This window comes from Astyanax mexicanus, chromosome 1 (genome assembly GCF_023375975.1).
Source record: "Astyanax mexicanus isolate ESR-SI-001 chromosome 1, AstMex3_surface, whole genome shotgun sequence".
Classification (NCBI taxonomy): Eukaryota; Metazoa; Chordata; class Actinopteri; order Characiformes; family Acestrorhamphidae; genus Astyanax; species Astyanax mexicanus.
In genome coordinates this window covers 121,624,474-121,638,299 of record NC_064408.1, presented here as the reverse complement: position 1 = coordinate 121,638,299, position 13,826 = coordinate 121,624,474, and the positions used below count along the sequence as shown (strand labels likewise).

The following is a 13,826-nucleotide window of genomic DNA, read 5'->3' as shown; positions in this document are numbered from 1 at the left end:
CTTCCTTGTACATTTTAAATGATTATATTTTTGAGCAGTCGTATGTCTTCTGGAGTAAAAGACATCAGGGCATGTGTCTGTCTGATATAATTACTGTATTATAAGACCTGAAAGAGGAGCTGCTGCTGCTGCTGTTTCACTAGTTAACTTTAGGACGTTTTTTTATTTTATTGTATGTCTTTAGAAAGTAGAAAGATGGTCAAGTTTGGATAAAATTAAGTTACGGAAGCATGTTGATGTATACAAGTGTGAACAGGATGTAAACCACTGTGTGTGAGTGTGTGTGTGTGTGTGTGTGTGTGTGTGTGTGTGTGAGCAATGTTGTGTTTTGTTTTTGCCATTTTTCTCTCCTCTCATTTCTCCAGCAGGGTTCTAATTACGACAAAACACAAGGCTGTCAGCCCCAAATACAAGCAGCTCTATCACACACACACACACACACACACACACACACACACACACACACACACACACACTCAGCATCCAGTAATACTCTAAGAATTAAGCCACAGAACTCAATATATACCATATGTTTTGTGCTATAATTTATAATTTACACAGATTTCTCTCCTAAAAACTGTTTATTTGGGTGTGTAAAGCGCCTTTGTTTATTTACAGTAAGCTTAGATTTCCAGATTTACACTAAGGCTGGGTGCAGCAGATTAGCATTAGCCGCTAACCGCTAGCGCTAGTAAATGCCATCCTATACAGGGCTACACTGAGGAACTCTGAGTGCTCCGATAAGCCAGAACGGCGAAAGAGCTAACCTTTCGTGCGATTAGCGGCTAATGCTAATACTGCTCCAGCAGTGCTAGCCGGGGCCAATAAGAGCTAGTGCTTAGCGCGGTTAGAGGCTAAAGCTAATGCTGCTCCAGTCTGGGTGCTGGAGAACTAAACTGAAACTCCTGTATAACTCTGTACTTCTTTAATACCTGACTGGTAAAATTCATACATAATGAATTGAGAGCAGATAAACACGAACTAGTCTCAAGGGCACCTTGCCTAGTGCCTGTTGTGGGCTATACAAAATATTATACCACATTTAGTACCGACCCTGCAATGTGATTGGCTGAGAGGCGTTCTATAAGTGCCGTTATCAGCCGGTAATGCACTGTAACTGAATTGTAACTCCATGTATTACTCCGCCACATACAGGTAACCTAGCAACCATGCAGCGCTTACAAGCCAAACAGCACAGCTACAAAAAGAGCAGCAATGGAACTATTTAAACTCACTGAGTTTTTTTATAACCAAACAGATTGTATTTTCTCATCCTCTTTAACTCTCCTTAAATCTTTTAATAAACAGAGATAATGGGACTGTGGCATAATCGCTATAATACACTCAATGTTCATGCTATAATGTGTAATACTGGCACTGCTGTGCTGCGGTCATAGGCACTCCCTCTCGTGTATTACTGCTTAATTATTATAGCTTATATTAAATTCATAATGTATTATAATGTGTTGTTGTACACTATATTATTAAATTATATTGACAGATGTCCATCATTGGAATATATTGAGAGTAATCGAAATATAATATGTGTAACTTATTTGAGGCTTGTGCTGATGCATTATAAACACTATTCATAATAATGCATAACAAACTTAGCTGTAATGTGTTTATATATATATATATATATATTTATATATATATATAGAAATATGGGTAACACTTTCTATGTCATCTCTATTAGACTCTATAACCACATTCATAACATATTATAATGCATTCATAAGGCATTGTAAACATGCCTATAAATATTTATAAATATGCATAACCGATTATAACCATGTTTATAAAGCATTATGACTTGTGATCATAAAACATTATAAGCTGTGCTTATAATACATATGTTAAAATAGTGTATATGTAAGACCTGTTATAATACATTAAAGGATTATTGAGGGTGTGTTTATAAGTTGGAAGCTTTTTTAGTCATAATACAGTCTGTAAACTAGGACTGAGTTTCTTGATATTGAGGTATAACATGTTATAAACACAGCTATTAATGCATTATAATCACAGTTAATGATGCATAATAAAGATGGCTATGATGAATTATACATTTTTATTAATATGTATAGCAATGTTAATAATGCCTTATGAATGCATTATAATGTGTTATGAGTATGTTTATAGAGTCTTATAGAGATGACATTCATAGAAAGTGTTGCCGAAATATGTATTACCATGTTTTTAATGACTTTCACTGAAATGTCATTCATAAAAAAATGTTAGCAAAACACCAATTTGTAGTGGGAGACACCTTACAAATGATTATAAACACTTATAAATGTTTATAAATGTTTATAAATCAGCTGTAATGAAAGGTTTATGTAGTTTCTTTCCAGAAATGATCCTTTTTCTAGCATGCATTTTAGCTTTGGGCACCTTCAGTTAAGGTTATGCTAAGTCAATGCTTGTGATAGTGGCTAATGCATTCTCTGTCAATGCTAATGACCCTGAATTAGCATTTTAATTGTGCTTCCTTTTACTCTTGTGAAAACATCATAAGCGAGGTAGCGTACAGGAGGTTACAGGAGGTACAGGATGCAAGCCGCTGTTTGAGGGAGGGCAGAAAAGAGCAACGAGGCGAGGTAATGAATAAAACTAGCATGGCTCGACATGCTACAAGCTGTTAGTTAGCGTGTAGCGGCTCGGCGTCGCAGGCGTGCGTGCTGGAGGGGTGTTTTTTGGCGTGTCTGTTGGTAATCGTTCAATAAAACGTGGCACAGATGTCGATAAGGCAATGCCCAGTTTGGTTTGGAAGTGAGGGCTGCTGCTGTGCTGTGTACTCATGAGTTAACAAGATTACTAACGAGGGTAGCAGCAAAGCACAGGCCGGCTCGAGTGTTCAGAGCTAAGCTAGCTTAGCACACTACAGAAATGTTTGGCCTGTGGCCTTTTTGAGAGTGGAAATCCAGTGTGTATAATGGCATCAAACTTGACATGAAAAAGTAACCTCATTTAGCTTTACTGATAACTGGTGACGAGTCTTTCTCATCTCTGTGGAGGAATTTAGTTCCACTCTTCTTTACAGAATTGTTTTAATTCAGACACATTGGAGGATTTTCCAGCATAAAGTCCTGTTTAAGATCATCCACAGCATCTCAATCTCAAGACTTTAACTAGATCACTCCTCCAAAACCTTCATTTAGTTTATTTTAATTCATTCAGAGGTGAACTTGAACTTGTTTGTGTGCTTTGGGTCATTGTCCTGCTGCAGAACCCAAGTACTCCTGAGCTTGAGGTCAGTAAGGAACAGATGGACAGATTCTGATTCTCCTTCAGGATTGTCTGATAAACAGCAGAATTCCTGCTTCCATCTATTACAGCAAGTTATCCAGCAGCTCCAGACCATCACACTAATCACACTAATCACACTAATCACACTACCACCACCATGTTTTACTACGTTCAGTATGACCTATTGTTCTTTTTCTGAAATCATTTGTTACACGTTTAAATTGTTTTACGGCAGATGTAACAGGACACACACCTTCTCTTCCAAAAGGTTCCACTTTTGTCTCGTCAGTCCAAAAAAATTTTAGGGATTGATTTCCATCCAGCCCTATGTGAAAAAAAGTGTTTTCCCCCTATAAATAAACTGTGTTTATTCAGACTTTTTTTGTGTGTAATTTCTTTGCGTGTGTCACGCCTACCACAGACTCTGTAGTTCCCACCTCTAACTCTGCAGTTCAAGGCTATATACAAACCCCGGTCCAGAACTACACTTCCCAGCATGCACCTGACAACACCACATGTTCGGACTCAGCCAACCGTGGCTCACTCGCATGTTCTACGTCACCGTAATTCTAGATTACATTCAGTTGTTTGTAATTTACTGATTTCTTTGTCTTTTTTTTTTGCGAGGTATTTTCCCTGTTTCACCAGCGAATTACTGAGCGTTTTCTTTCTGTATTTTCTGTGTATGACCCTTGTTTTTTCTTTGACTACATGTCTGCCTAACTCTATTCTTCTGTTTATGTTTGTGATTTCCTGGTCTATTGAATACTGCTTCTGGCTCATGGTTTCGTTTTCGTTTTGTGATTCGGCTCTGATGTATTGGTTTGTTGTCTCTCTGGTTTTGACCCACACCTGTTATGTGCCTTGTAATAAAGCCTCATTTCGTTTTTTACCATGAGCAACTAACTCCCATCTGTGGCGTTACAGCGTGGTCAAATTTATGCCCCTATCACTTGCATTGTAAGCCAGTTGGGAGTGTTGATTAAAATCGCTGTATTTGGGAAAGCTAGGGGTGAACAGAAGTGGGCTATTTGACAAAAAAATCTTACTTTTCATTATGTTTTTTATACCCTAAGTCTCACCAGACTTCTCCTTTAATTAGCACTGTGGCTTCATGTTCTTGTTATTAAAAGTCGCTATTGAGTTGAAAACAGCAGAGTCACCTTCAGAATCTACTGTTTTTTCAATGCTAAGCACCTCAAACAACCATTTTCAGAGGCTTCAGGTTCAGTCTTATTCATATTATACACACACAGTTCAGGGTAAACATTACAGTTAGCGAGCTAAAAGGTTGGCTAGCTTTAATATAAAGGCTGGCTGAGCAATAGAGTGATTGCCTGCGTAGCTCAAGGGCAGTATGTCCACTGACGAGTGATGATGTAGAATATAAAAGTAGCCAGAAGCATTTTCAGACATTACAGCTCTGAATTCATGTCCTGCTAAGAATCATCGCATTTTCCATCCAATAGCAGAGCCAGATTCATATCCCAATCTGAGAGAGCAGCTCTTTATCTGAAAACGTATCGATTTAGGAGGAAAACGCTGACATTTACGAGAAAGCTAAAGCTAAACTCAGCATGAAGGATTTAGCCTTTTTCTTTCCAATAGGAAATACAATGTTTAAACCTGCAGTATATGGCCAGAAGTTTATGGACAATCTTTATAAAAAAATGCATTAAGCTATTTTACACTGTACCTAGTGCGGATATTGGTGAAATTCAATGTCTGTCTAACAATAGAGATTGATGTAAACTCAATGTTGGTGTCTTTGATTTTCAATCTATATTCAATGTCTGTCCAACATTAAAGATTGATCTCAACTCAATGTTGTTGGCTTTGATTTCCAACCAAAATTCAGTGTCTGTCTTACGATAGAGATTGATCTCAACTCAATGTTGGTGTCTTTAAATTCCAAAAAAAAAATGTCTGTCTAACGTTAGAAATTGATGTAAACTCAAAGTTGATGTCTTTGATTTCCAAGAAAATTCAAAGTCTGTCTAACGTTAGAGATTGATTTCAGCTCACTGTTGGGTTATGATGAACATATGTCTTTGATTTCCAACCAAAATTCAATGTCTGTCCAACATTAGAGATTGATGTCAACTTAATGTTGGGTTTATTGTTTTATGGACATGTGCCTTTGGTTTACAAACAGAATTCAATCTCTGTCTAACGGTAGAGATTGATGTCAACTTAATGATGGTGTCTTTGATTTCCAATGAAAGGACATGATGGACATGTGTTTTTGATTTCCAACCAAAATGAAATGTCTGTCTAACGTTAGAGACTGAAGTCACCTTAATGTTGACGTCTTTGATTTTCAACCAAAATTCAATGCCTGTCTAAGGTTAGAGATTGATGTCAACTCAATGCCAGGTTATGATGGATATGTCTTTGATTTCCAACAAAATTCAATGTCTGTCTAACATTAGAGATTGGTTTCCAATAAAGTGGCCAGTGTGTAGGTGTTTCTAATAAAGTGGCCAGTATACAGGTGTTTCTAATAAAGTGGCCAGTAAGGGCAGCACAAGGTCATGTGTAGGTGTTTCTAATAAAGTGGCCAGTGATTGGAAGCACAAGATACTATACTGTATGGGTTTCCAATAAAGTGGCCAGTGTGTAGGTGTTTCTAATAAATTGGCCAGTATATAGGCGTTTCTAATAAAGTGGCCAGTAAGGGCAGGTACAAGGTCATGTGTAGGTGTTTCTAATAAAGTGGCCAGTGATTGGAAGCACAAGATACTATAATGTATGGGTTTCCAATAAAGTGGCCAGTGTGTAGGTGTTTCTAATAAAGTGGCCAGTATACAGGTGTTTCTAATAAAGTGGCCAGTGTGTAGGTGTTTCTAATAAAGTAGCCAGTATATAGGTGTTTCTAATAAAGTGGCCAGTATATAGGTGTTTCTAATAAAATGGCCAGTATATAGGTGTTTCTAATAAAGTGGCCAGTATATAGGTGTTTCTAATAAAGTGGCCAGTAAGGGCAGCACAAGGTCGTGTATAGGTGTTTCTAATAAAGTGTCCAGTATATAGGTGTTTCTAATAAAGTGGCCAGTATATAGGTGTTTCTAATAAAGTGGCCAGTAAGGGCAGCACAAGGTCATGTATAGGTGTTTCTAATAAAGTGTCCAGTATATAGGTGTTTCTAATAAAGTGGCCAATATATAGGTGTTTCTAATAAAGTGGCCAGTAAGGGCAGCACAAGGTCGTGTATAGGTGCCTTTATTAAAGGCAGTGAGTGTTGAGCTTATTATTTGAGATAAATCATCAAAGTTCGGATCATTTTGAAGCTTATAAATCCATTTTATTTTCAATCCGACCTCATCAATCATTTATTCTCACTATTAAAAGAAATCAGTCCAGGCCAGAAGAGCAACCGATCAAGGCATTAATAATTAATCACAGAGAGAAAAAAGAGCTATAAATCTGAGAAATAAGAACCGGAGGATACAAACACTGCAGGCTGAGACTGACCTCGGGTCAGGTTTAGTGGGTCGTCTGAGCGTCAGGTCTAATAGAACCTCAACAACAGGGTTCTAGCGGACACGAGAAAGGACACACACTTCCCGCTGGGCTAAATGAACAGCTGCCTCCTCACTCGTAGGCCGAGAGATGTGAGGAAAGCCGGTGGGATTCCTGCGCTGATGAAGATCTGCTCCAGTCTGGTCCAGAAGAAGCTCTCCAGCGCTAATTATCTGCGCTTAGGAATCAGCTGAAGAGCCTGTTTTTAGGGCAAGTTCAGCTTGAGCACAGCGTTTAGCTTAGCAGCTCTCGATCAGAGAGCATCACTGATTGACTGATTAATGCAGTTCAAACAGAGATATACTAAACATCCTGTCCCATGACTTTTGCCAAGTCCCATGGAAGCTAATAAGCACTACACTGCGCTGTGGGATACGGCTTAAGGTTAGGTTACAACTGTATAGAATGTAGATGTGATTTATGGCAGAATCACTTGTCTAATTGCATGGACAATTCCAGACAGAAGCTGCCGGTCACCATCATTACCACACCCTGCACTGCACTGTCCACTGTGGGAGGTAGTATTGGCCTTCTATGGTGCATCCCTCTTACACATCCACATAATACTGTAGATTGGGCAATGGTAAAATCTTATTTCAAAGTCAAATTTATGCCAAATTGGGCTGAATGTGGTTTATACTCAGCAACCAAGGTGCTGATATATGAACTCAGGCCAATTCCCATATTATACTCAGCAACCGGGGCGTTGACATTGGCATGTGCAGCTTGGACCAATTCCCATATTATACTCAGCAAGTGGGGTGTTAACGCATGTGGTTCCAAATATAAACCAAGTATTTGGGCCACAATCGAAGCGAAATTCAAAACAGAGCCAGGCCAACGGGCACCATCTGGCAACCCTACCAAGCCTTTCTCAAACTACTCTCTGACCAGTGTTCAGCCTCACTCACAAGATAACACCTCACAACCTATGAAAGACGCAATCTGAGAGCTTGACTAGTGATTGACAAATATCAGACTGGCTGCTTTTGTTTCTACACTGGTTTACATGCAGGACTCTATATAATCCATGATGCAGTTTATTGATCTATTTTATAGTTTTATTGGTTATAAAATGATTGATTATAATCAGTTACAACATTATAAAATCAGTGCAGCAGAAACTCCAAACTCAGATCACAATATACAGGACGCCCACAGGGCACTGCCCACAAGACGCTGCCTACAGGACGCTGCCCACAAGACGCTGCCCACAGTACACTGCCCACAGTACACTGCCCACAGGACACTGCCCACAGAACACTGCCCACAGTACGCTGCACAAAAGATGTTATCCACAGGACACTGCACACAGGATGCCACCCATAGGACACTGCTTACAGGACACAACACACAGGACGCTGCCCAAAGAATGCTACCCACAGGACACTGCCCACAGGATGTCACCCACAGGATGCTGCCCAAAGGACACTGCCCACAGGATGTCACCCACAGGATGCTGCCCAAAGGACACTGCCCACAGGACACTGCCTACATAATGCTGCCAACAAGAAACTGCCCACAAGACGCTGCCAACAAGATGCTGCCCACAGTACACTTCCCATAGGATGCTGCCCACAGTACACTGCCCACAGGATGCTGCCCACAGAACCCTGCCCACAGGACACTGCCCACAGAAGGCTACCCACACAATGCTGTCCACTGAATGCTAAACAGAGGACGCTACCCACAGAACACTGTCCACAGGACGCTGCCTACAAAACACTACCCACAGGACGCTGCCTACAGGACACTACCCACAAAACACTACCCACAGGACGCTGCCCACAAAACACTACCCACAGGACGCTGCCCACAAAACACTACCCACAGGACGCTGCCCACAAAACACTACCCACAGGACGCTGCCTACAGGACACTACCCACAAAACACTACCCACAGGACGCTGCCCACAAAACACTACCCACAGGACGCTGCCTACAGGACACTACCCACAAAACACTACCCACAGGACGCTGCCTACAGGACACTACCCACAGGATGCTGCCCACAGGATGCTGCCAATAGAACACTGCCCACAGGACACTACCCACAGGGTGCTGCCCACAGAACCCTGCCCACAGGATGCTGCCCACAGTACACTGCCCACAGGATGCTGCCAACAGAACACTGCCCACAGGACACTACCCACAGGGTGCAGAACTCCTGAAGGTTGTTGATTCTCTGAGGGATGCTGCAGTAGATGAGAAACAGACAGCAGGACTTTCTTTGATGTTCTTCCATTAGTTCTGCAGAATCCAATCTGGACTTGAGGACCACCCAAGAGGACGAGACCACTTATCCTTCACAAAGCCACACACACACACACACACACACACTGACTCACACTGAGGTGTGTTTTTATACCTTGTCAGGACTAGATGTTTAGCTTACCTAAAGGCTTGCTATCTTTCTCTCTGTAAATTTTACCAACATGACATGACATGAGTCGCACTGCTGAGGTAAATTCATAATTAGAATAGCACTATATGGCATAAATAAATAATTTTACAATGTACAATTATAAAAAAAAAATAAGTATGCATCTCGATACCTAATATACCTAAAAAACTATATACTAAAGACTAGAAAAAATATATGTAAATTGAAATGTACATGCATAAATTAATTAATAAGCAAAAAATACAAATCTGACAGTGGGGTGAGCAAATTTATCTTAGTAAGATTTTTTGTTTGTTAAATAAGCAATTATTAAATCACGAAATCCTTTAAGTAAGAATTATATTTTGATTTCATAACTTTGCTGACTTATTTTGAGTTCTAATTATTGAAATAAGGTAAAAAACAAAATCTAAAAGCAACTGATTAATTTACTTATCGTTCATAAAAATAAGAACATTTACAATGTATGGTAAGACAAAAAAATCATTTCACAGAAAAAAAAGATTTCTTGCCTGGAATTAGATGATTTCACTTGCTAGGAATTAGTTTTTGCAGTTTATACATCGAATTTAGGACTTTTCCCAAATGGAAAAGAAATTTATACACATGTATTTCTTTGAACACATTTCAAATATATATTTTTTATATTTCAAAATGTATTTTAAACATTTTCCATATATTAAGTAAAAAAAAGTGACCATTTTATATCATTTTTTTCATATCATATTTCTAAATACATTTTGCAAATCTGTATTTTTTTACCATGGGTTTTGTACTGAAAATGCACTAAACACACACACAGAAAAAAATCATTTCACATAAAAAATATATATATTTCTTGCCTGGAATTAGATGATTTCACCTGCTAAGGTTTAGTTTTTGCAGTGTAAACGTTAAATTTAGGTCTCCTCCAACATAAAGAAAGACATTTAAAGGTATGTATTTCTTTAAACACATTTCAAACATATATTTTTTATATTCCAAAATGTATTTTAAACATTTTTCATACATTAAGTAAAAAAATGTGACCATGTTATATTCGTTTATTTTTCATATCATATTTCTAAATGCATTTTGCAAATCTGTATTTTTTTTTTTTACATGGTTTTTGTACTGAAAATGCACTAAAACACACACACACACACTCTTACACACACACACACACATACACACACACAATCTCAGCACATCAAAGAGAGTAGGCTGCTCTCTCTCTGAAGGACACACTCCTGGAGAGGAGATGAGAGCTGCATGCAGTGGAGATTGTGAAAAGCTCGGATCTATTTGTGGAAATTTCTGGAAAGCAAACAATCCTACAGGTCCAGCTCTGTTCCTTTCTTATTTCTCACTCTGAACCTAAATGAGTGACCTGAATACAGCATATATACATACATAGCCAAAACATGTTGAGTGAAATTTGCTTTATTCTCAGAAAACAGTGTAAAATTTAAATATTTCCATTAAAGTTTAAAGCTAAATTACAGTACTTCTTTAAAAGGGACATTTTATACCTTTTTTACACAATTTAGAATCACAAAACTCATTATTTGAAAGTTCTTACATCTCTCTCATCTCATGACTTGCCACTGACAGTAGGTACAGATCCCTCCCTCAGAAAAAGTCTGCTGACTAATCCTGCTCTGTACTGTCTGAGCGTTTCAATCAGAAGACCATTCTGAATCTAATAATACATATATTTAACTGTTTAAAACATATACTGATTAGTCTCAGGCAGATTTACTTAATTCGTTAAGGTGAAAGATTTTTTAAATTCTTTAAATAAGGTTTAAATTCTTTAAACCATATGATATTTAAAAAACAAGTTTAAAATCAAGTCCAACTAATTCGTTTCATTTTCTTTCAATAAAAGTATTTGTTTTAAAGAAATGGTTGACTGCATGTTCAAATTATTGATATTTATGAGCAAAAAAGTCATTCAGTCCTGTTACTGGAACTCACTCCTGTTAAAGTCACTCAGTCCTGTTACTGGAACTCACTCCTGTTACTGGAACTTACTCCTGTTACTGGCACTCACTCCTGTTACTGGAACTCACTCCTGTTACTGGAACTCACTCCTGTTACTGGAACTCACTCCTGTGACTGGAACTTACTCCTGTTACTGGAACTCACTCCTGTTACTGGAACTCACTCCTGTTACTGGGACTTACTCCTATTACTGGAACTCACTCCTGTGACTGGAACTTACTCATGTTACTGGAACTCACTCCTGTGACTGGAACTTACTCCTGTTACTGGAACTCACTCCTGTTACTGGAACTCACTCCTGTGACTAGAACTTACTCCTGTTACTGGAACTCACTCCTGTGACTAGAACTTACTCCTGTTACTGGAACTCACTCCTGTGACTGGAACTTACTCCTGTTACTGGAACTCACTCCTGTGACTAGAACTTACTCCTGTTACTGGAACTCACTCCTGTTACTGGGACTTACTCCTGTGACTAGAACTCACTCCTGTTACTGGGACTTACTCCTGTTACTGGAACTCACTCCTGTTAATGACACTCATTCCTGTTACTGGAACTCACTCCTGTTAATGACACTCAGTCCTGTTAATGGAACTTACTCCTGCTACTGGAACTCACTCCTGTAACTGGAACTTACTCCTGTTACTGGAACTTACTCCTGTTACTGGAACTCACTCCTGTTACTGTAACTCACTCCTGTTAATGACACTCAGTCCTGTTACTGGAACTTATTCCTGTTAATGACACTCATTCCTGTTACTGGAACTCACTCCTGTTAATGACACTCAGTGAGTTTTTAGCATATAATTAGCAAAAAAAAAAAGAAAAAAGAAAAATAGCTAAATGGCGGCTATGCTAATAACACAAGAACACTGAGTACATTCTAGTGATTTTTCCAATATGTTGTATTTTAAAAATAAATAAATAAGATCTTAGAATTAGTTGAGGTAACAGGACTGAGTGTTGAGATCGAACTTCTCAGTCATTGTTACAATAAGATCAAATATACAGAAAAACTAATTAAGGAACTAAATTTTGGTCTTCCCATGATCTTCAGAAGAACCAGCTGATGTCACTTCCTGTTGTAGATGTGACTTCCTGTTGTAGAATGCTCCAGATGTTTCAGATGATCAGGGTAATGTGTTACGGTAACAGGACTGAGTGAAACCCAGGGACTCATTTATGATGAAAAATGTGTATTTTAACTCAAATATTGTAGATTTGTTATGTGTATATTTTTTTTGTTATATATATATATATATATATATATATATTTAAAGCATATATGGGATTTGGAGTCACACAACAATGAAACAACAAAAAATTACATCTCTGAAGGATTTTAATGGTAAAGTTTATAGCCAGAGAGTGAAGACAGGTAATAAATGCTATTTTTTTAGTGTTATAAGTAGATTTTTATTAATATTTTTAATTATGTATCTTACTTTTTTGCAATTAGGTCAATGTACAAGACACTATGTTTAATAATAAAATGTATTTTAAAGTTATTTTGTGTGCACATTATTAATTATAATAATTACCTGGGGTCAGAAATGCCCTTATATGGGCAGTTGAGACCCAAAATAAATATAAAAGCGTGCAAAAAAAGTGTTTTGCATAATATATTCCATTTAAAAGTGCAGCTGCTCACACTGTAGATGTATCACACGACACTCGCTAACTCCATCCTGAGCGTAGCGAGATGCTAACACGCCTTATCCACAGTGTCAGTCATAGTAACAAGCTGGAGGTGAGGAACAGAGACGCCGGGGCTGCCCCACACTCCCAAACACTAATCAGCACTGTCATCTGACAACACCCTCACTGATAACACACACACACACACACACACACACACAGAGATGAACAGTGTGCGACTATAGTGCGAACGCTAGGAACACCAGATGGAAAAACCTATTTTTGGGATATTAAAAAAATTAATTATTTGAAATTCTGAAATGCTGATTCGCTACAACAGTCGGTACAGATCCCTCCCTCAGACAAAGTCTTCTGAATAATCCTGCTTTGTAAAGTAAGTCTCTTTCTTATTATTGAATCATTAACATTGATCTTAACTGAGGTGAGTGAGATCCTGCAGTTCTTTAAATACTTAAGTTGTTCTGGATTATTTTCTATGGGCCTCCTGGATGAGTTGTTCATGCCCTTTTGGAGTAAGTTCTTTAGGTCGGTAAGCCGGTCACTCCTGGAAAGGTTCACCAGTGTTCCATTTGTGTTTTCTCCATTAGTGAATAATAGTGAATCACTGTGGTTCTCTGGAGTCCCAAAGCTTAAGAAATGACTTTATAACCTTTTCCAGACTGATAGATGATCAATTGTTTTGTTTTCTCGTCTGTTTTTGATAATTATTTAATAATGTGCTGTTTTTTTAGATCTTTTATCTGCTTCATGTTGTCAGACAGGTTCTATTTGAGTGATTTCTTGATTCTACAGGTCTGGCAGTAATCAGGTCTGGTGGTGGTTAGTAGTGAAATTGAACAGTTAACTTATGGGGGGTAAACACTTTTTTACAAAGGGCTTTTTTTAATATTTACTCAGGTTATCTTTGTCTGATATTAAAGTTTGTTGATAATTTAAAATACATAAGTGAGACAAAAAAGCAAAAAAAAAACACTAGCTAACACTAACACCAGCCTCATGTCC

The 13,826-nt window shown here is 38.3% G+C and overlaps 1 protein-coding gene across 2 annotated transcripts in view; it reads right to left on the bottom strand.

Moving 5' to 3' along the window:
* The window catches only part of LOC103028203 (mannosyl-oligosaccharide 1,2-alpha-mannosidase IA), a 366,316-nt gene that overhangs the window by 117,949 nt on the left and 234,541 nt on the right, over nt 1–13,826 (bottom strand). The window lies entirely within an intron of this gene.